Raw genomic sequence first — 7,471 nt, forward strand, 5'->3', positions numbered from 1 at the left:
TGTGTGTGTGTGTGTGTGTGGTTGGATTGCTTTGAGGAATGGTGATAATGGGTTTGTGGTAAGGCTGGATGTGGTGTTCGTGAATGAAACCTTGTTGGCTGTCCGATATTGTCGTGAATTTATGTGTGTGTGTGTGTGTGTGTGGGGTGGAGGGGATTGCTTAGAGGAATAGCAATCATGGTTTTACAGCATGGTTGGATGCATTGGTGAATGGTACCTTGTTGGCTGTTTGAGTTAATCACGAATTTGTATGCGTGTGTGTGTGTGTGTGTAGATGTGACTGTGTGGTTAAGAAGTTGGCTTCCTAAGCACATGGTTTTAGATTTAGTCCCGCAGTGTGACACTTTGGGCAAGTGTCTTCTACTATAACCCCATGCCAACCAAAGCCTTGTAAGTAGATTTAAACAGAAACTGAAAGAAGCCCACCATATATACGTGTGTGTATGTGTGCATGTGTTACTGTGTTTTAGCCTTAACATCACATGACGGTTGTAAATGAATGCCACTGTCATGCAGAATGTTTTCTTTTGTTTCCAATCTTCCATGAAACCACGTCTGGTCATGAGGAACTACTACCTCATTTGGAAACAGGAAGGGCATCCAGCTGTAATAATTCAGCCTCAACAAATTCTGCCGAATGTAAACAGTAAAACAATGATGATGATGATGATGATGATCATGAGGACCTGGTGTATGCAATTAAGACAGTATTTAATTAAAATAGCCATCTATGTATCCTACTTAATGTATATACACAGTTGATGGACCATTTACTGCTGTATTTGTCCTGACATAACATCTGTTATGGATTTTTGCTGTGCTTGAAACATATTAAATATAATAGATAATGAATTCACTCATCTGAGTATGTGGTTGGTTGCAAGTCTGTGCCATTGAAAAGGCTCAAAAAGGCCAAAATACTCCCGCCACTCACACCGGACATTGCTTAGATCAGTGTTTCTCAACCATTTTTTGCCTATGGGCCCCTTTGGTCCCTACTTTACTCAGACGCACCCTCATCGCCATTTGATGTTTAAAAATATCCTATTATATTTTCATAATTAAATATTGCTAGAAATTGTATAAAAAAAATTGTTAAAATATTTCATGTATTGCAGAAGTATAAACAATTTATGGTGGATAAATTTTAACAAGAAAATTTTATAGAGACCTCCAAAGCCACATGGACCCTGGTTGAGAACCACCAGAATAGATGATGAATTTTCATCTCTCTCTCATATTTATTGCATTTTTAATGCAGCAAGTCTCCAAGAAATATTATCTGAGAACAAACACTGCAGTAATGGCCTATTGAAAATATGTGTACACAGATTGTAGGACCAAACATTTTTTTCTTTTAAATGTTGAGGTCAACAATGGTGGTGATGGTGATATTAGATAAATAACAATTGTGATGTTAATGGCTGTTTATAGCAATGGCGATGATGGTGGTGGTGGTGGTGGTGGTGGTGTGAGGTGACTGATGATCTTGATGACAATGATGATGATGATGGTGGTGGTTGTAGGTTGTAGGAGTTGCTGGTGGTGGAAAAGATGATGATGATGATGGTGGTGGTTGTGTGATGGTGATAAGGTTGGTGTTGGTGATGATGGTGGTGAAGATAATAACAACAATGATGATTATAATAACAGTGCTGCTGATGTCTGATGATAACACTGGTGATACTAGGATGACAACTCCAACAGTGTGCATTTCATTTTTTTGTTCTTTCCATAATCCATAACAAGAAAAAAACCCTTGAAATCCTTTGCACACATCCATCTGTATGTTCCCATATCAAAGCATATCTCCAACTAACCCCTTAACTTTAATAACCTTTGTGTTTTGTTTTATGTACATATTCTCATGCATAATAGTTGCGTTTCTAGACATGCGCATATATACTTAAATGCTAAACTCCTGGAAAGTTTTACAAATTTTTACAGTTCCAGTGATGGCTTGGAACTGGTGCCCTCAAATAAGCTTTGTGTGTGTGTGTGTGTGTGCGTGTGTGCGTAGTAATGTGTAAACACACTTTAATTACAAAATCTTTGAGGACAGAAAATGAGAGATCATCTGAACCAGTGTTGGAGTTTCATTGTCAACTGAGTACCCTCTTTAACTACCCCTGGAAATACTGCATATAAATGTTGTTACCGAGAACTTATTAGTGAATTAATAATACTTGTGGGTTAATAACAGCGGATTTGTAAGCAGTGTTAATTAATAACTATTAAGATAATAATTTGCCACACTATTAACCTCTATACAGATAGAAAATACATAAAAATATAGCAGGGCATCTATTCATACATTTATGCATATATATGCCAACCATATATATACATATGTGGCCTTCCTTTCTAAAGGCAGTTGTGCAAGAATTGAAGCAGATTTTGCTATTTCTAGCTTTTTTAAAACAACCATGTAGAGGTCTCTCACATTGTTGTTGTAGGTATTATTGCTGTTGTTAACTGAAATCAACTTGATCAAATATACTATCAGCCCTATTTTTAAATATATCTAGTATCAAAGACCTTCCAACTATAACCATCACATCCCATTTTTTCCAGACATAGTGTATCTAGGACTACATTATCCATTGTGTTCTTTGAGCTTTATAAAATTTTTATTCCTTTAATTTTAGTACAGTAGGATGTCTGACCTAAGAGAGGAGATTTCTCAGATATTTCTAGTTTGTTGAATCACAAGATAGAGAAGTTCCTTGATTGGCTTATTTATAATTATTGCTGATGTCATGTGATCTCATTAGTTGTATGGTAATGGTGCATGGAACTTGTATGCAAACTAATTCATACCTTAGTGCTTGCTCATATATATACATATATATTTATCTCTTGTCCTTAGATTGAACCGTTTATCATGACAATAACAGCTAAATTGAACCCACCAACTAACACTTCTTACCTCCCTCGATAGTGCCTCTTTCTCACTCAGTTTTGGGAGTCATTTTGGCAAACTGCATTAACCCTTTAGTATTCAGATCCTGTCAAATGTAACGCTTATTTATTCAGTGTTTAGAATTAATCATGCATTATCTTGTAGCTTTGTGACTGTTTATTTTTAGAATGACATTGCAAGGTTGGTGTGAGGGGCCAAATTTGGTCAGCTTGAACATAAAACAGGTAGAACATTGTGGCCAATTATGGCTAGTTTAAATGCTAAAGGGTTAAAACAAGCATGGATTTTTGTTCTTTTATTGTAGTTTAGTGAAGCCAATTAATATCTTCTAACTGTTTTAAGTGCACAATGCTCTGAGCTGGGTCATAAACAGAGTCTGCTGACTAACATTTTCCACTACTCTTGAAACTGTCTCCCTTCTTCATCCCTAACCCTTACTCACTCAGTTCTAGGAATCTTTTTGGCAAACTTTGTTACACAAGCATGGACTTTTGCTCTTCTGCATGTCCTTACAATAAGAATCTAATTCTGCCAATGTCTTTTATTCTTTAACTGTTTTATATTTACCATGTTGCAAATCCTGCATCATGGTGAAAAAATACATTTTGCTGTTGTTTAGTGACACCAATTGAAATTCTTTAACTGTTTTAGCTGAAGAATGCTTTGAGCTAGGACGCTATGCCTATACCCAACGTGACTTCTACCATACTATTATGTGGATGCAGGAATCTCTGGATCAGGATGCAAGGGAATTGAATAAAACAGCCGATCGAGCACTCATTCTTGATTATTTATCCTATGCCATGTCAATGGTAAGAATGCATAAAACAAAACTTTCTTATATATACCCTAGCAGAAAGGCATTAATGCCTTGCATTCTCGGTTTGCCTTTATAAATCTGTGCTCTTTGTGCATGAACAAGGACAACTTATGTTATTCATTATGGCCACCTTTATGTACCCTCTACATATCCCTCTCTTCCTCACCTACACCTTGAAAATTAAACCCCTACTTTCTGATCTATCCTCCTTCTTGAGCTTCTCCTGTCTCTCTTATACCCTCTCCATGCTGGTATTTCCCATCGACCACACCTCCACCCTTCCCCATCTCTAACCATCTGTTACTCTTCACACTCATCTGAAGTTACCCATTCTCTCCTTTCTACCCCTGATCTGTCTCCCATTTTGTGCTCACCTTCTTGTGCCTTAAGGGTTTACTCTGGCACCCATCTCTGACATTTTTACCTTCAACTTCCCCAATTACTATTACTCATCATTATATAATGTTGGGTAGACATGTATCTCTTCTATAGCAAGACACCTGTCCTTGTTCCTTTGTCATATTTTAGCCTCTCCATACCTGGCATAAATCCACCTCCCCTTCCCTAACACTGCTCCCCACCCACTTCTACTTAGTCATAGAGTGGGGGTGAAGGAGCTTTTCCCTTTTCCATTCTTCTGCCTTGCAATCTTGTTAGTGCCAGTGCACAGCACAAAAAAAAAAACTAAAAATAAAGGCGCAGGAGTGGCTGTGTGGTAAGTAGTTTGCTTACCAACCACATGGTTCCGGGTTCAGTCCCACTGCGTGGCACCTTGGGCAAGTGTCTTCTACTATAGCCTCGGGCCGACCAAAGCCTTGTGAGTGGATTTGGCAGGCGGAAACTGAAAGAAGCCCGTTGTATATATATTTATATATATATATGTATGTATATGTTTGTGTGTCTGTGTTTGTCCCCCCAACATCGCTTGACAACCGATGTTGGTGTGTTTACGTCCCCGTCACTTAGCGGTTCGGCCTGGGAGACCGTTAGAATAAGTACTAGGCTTACAAAGAATAAGTCCTGGGGTCGATTTTCTCGACTAAAGGCAGTGCTCCAGCATGGCCGCAGTCAAATGACTGAAACAAATAAAAATAAAATAAAAAATAAAAAAGAGCATCCAGTACACACTATGAAGTGATTGGCATTAGGAAGGGCATTGAGGTCTGACACTGGAATTTGGTGTAGCCCTGCAGCTTGCTGGGTCCAGGCAAACTGTCCAACTCAAGCCAGCATGGAACATGGACATTCAATGACAAAGATGATGGTGATGATGAGGATGATGCGGCTAACAGAGGAGTTAGATTTTTCTTGCACACCTTTCAGCCCTGTGGGTCTGGTTATGTTGGCACACTTCTATTATATCCCTGTCTTTGTGTATTATACTTCTTGTTGTGGTCAAGTTAATTTTAGTGGAGATGATACTTTAGAGTGGGGACCCACTTCTAAGCTTGTTTAGATATAATTGAATCTTCTTGGAACTTACCAGCATTTAGCAAACTTTGTGAAGTTCTGAACATCTTCACCATACTGATTGATAAAGCATAATATCAGAGAGCACATCAAATAGACTAGTTCATTTAATCCCTAAATTGTTGGAGTACTTTGTATGTGTGTATGTGTGTGTGTTTGTGTAAATATACATGCACACATTCACACATATATACATACATACACACACACATATTTGTGTGGTGTGCTTCATTGATAATGACATGATTCAAACTGTTGAAATATAAACAAACTGTGTTTGTTTATATTTCCCATGATCCCTCTTATTTCATGTTTCTTCTTGTAGTTCCATTGTGATATTTTGAACGCAGACTCCAAATACATAAGACAAGTGTGTTTATTCACTTGAATAAATGGAAACATTTATTGACATAATATATAGTGTAAACATTCAAGCATTGTCACTATCTTTTGAAATCCTGTTGCATTTCACATGGAATCATTGGTCTTCAAAATTCATCTTGGTTTATTAGTCAACTCACCTTTTTTGACTGTAAATTTTAGCCTGAAAAACTCTACTTGTATGCCAGAAAATATGTGTATATATATGTGTGTGTGTGTGTGTGTGCGTTTATATATATTTTAATCAAAGTGTACAGTAAGAAACAACCATTACGGTCAATCTTACCTGTCATTTTTGCACTAGGGGTTCAATGGGATGTTAGGTAACAACCTGATTATGCACCCCTGCACTCGACAGAATTTGCAGTTACTTAACATCCCACTAAACCCCTAATGCGAAACTGATTGATAAGATTGGCTATAATGGATATATAATACTGTACACTCTGATTAATATGCTCACACTATTGACAAATATATGAATGCATATTTTTTCTGACTTATGGACTTTTAGATGGCTCTATATAAAGGTTAAAGATCCCCTTCAGTCATGAATGACCATGGGATTGCACCTAGAAAAATCCCCTCCAGGGCAGGCTTGTTTGTAGAAGACCAGCAGTTGCCCATGCATACCAGCCTCTCCTCTCCATGCCAAGGGAAAGGCAAAACCCAATACAGCTTGGCACCGGTGACATTGCAACTCATTTCTACAGCTGAGTGAACTGGAGGAACATGTAGTAAAGTGTCTTGCTCAAGAACACAACACACAACCCAGTCTGGGAATCGAACTGACAACCACATGATTGTTAGCCTGATGAATTTAGTGCCAAACATGTATAAGGGGTTGATTTAATGGACTGTTTCCCTCTGCGTAAAACTTCTGGTTTAGTTCCTACGTTTGAAACATGATGATAATGATAATAATATTTCAAAAGTATAACTCAAATAGCACACACAAGACATACTCCATACAAAACCCTCTAAATATAACATCACAACCCACACATCATATAGCTAACATGACTACCACCACCTGACAACATGACATGACACACAGGGTCCATATAATGTATAGCTGATGTTATAACACCAACAACTTCAAATTCTACATAGCAGCAATACATGGAGGCCACACAGTCCACACATCACATACTTTACGCAATCATTGTCTGTTGCTGGCGTACATAACAACAATCAGGCATGGCTGTGAGGTTAAGACGTTAGCTTCCCAACCACATGGTTTCAGGTTCAGTCCCATGGCCCAGTACCTTGGGCAAATGTCTTCTTCTATAGCCCTAAGCTGACTAATGCCTTGTGCTTGGATTTGGTAGACAACAACTCAAAGAAGCCTGTTGTGTGTTTGTGTGTACCCTTGTTATGCAAGCGATATTGCTCATTTCCAGTTGTCTGTGGAAAACATTTCTGGCCATGGGGGAAACATTACCTTGCCAAGAAACAGGTGGGGGTTGGCAACAGAAAGGGCATCTGACTGACAGACGCATAGAAAAGTGGACGTTTAACAATGATAATGATGATATAGATGTATGCATGTGTGTGTATATACTTTATTTAGTCAGCCATGATCATACTTGTTTAACAAGTTGACATCTATCCTGTGTGAGTGTGTATACATATATAATACAGGAGGGGGGGGGGGACAAAAGTCACACACCAAAACATTTAACCTTTTATTTATATTACATTATCATTATTATTTTTGTTTGCCATGTACAAGTATGTGTGTATTCTTCATCATTTTATTTTAAAAAATTGAAGCATGTCTTTGACAAATCTGGAGTGTATTGAACTTATTTTGTGTGTGACTTTTGACCCACCTTATATATATATATATATATATATATATATAAAATAAATAA

General features: G+C 37.8%; 1 long non-coding RNA gene across 1 annotated transcript in view; it reads left to right on the forward strand.

Annotated features, from left to right (window-relative positions):
- LOC106883245 (uncharacterized) overlaps positions 1-7,471 on the forward strand; it is a 20,963-nt gene that overhangs the window by 329 nt on the left and 13,163 nt on the right. The window contains exon 2 of the long non-coding RNA XR_001411101.2: positions 3,575-3,735. This is a non-coding gene — a long non-coding RNA (uncharacterized LOC106883245). The remainder of the gene's footprint in view (positions 1-3,574; positions 3,736-7,471) is intronic.

Source organism: Octopus bimaculoides, chromosome 11 (genome assembly GCF_001194135.2).
Source record: "Octopus bimaculoides isolate UCB-OBI-ISO-001 chromosome 11, ASM119413v2, whole genome shotgun sequence".
Lineage (NCBI taxonomy): Eukaryota > Metazoa > Mollusca > Cephalopoda > Octopoda > Octopodidae > Octopus > Octopus bimaculoides.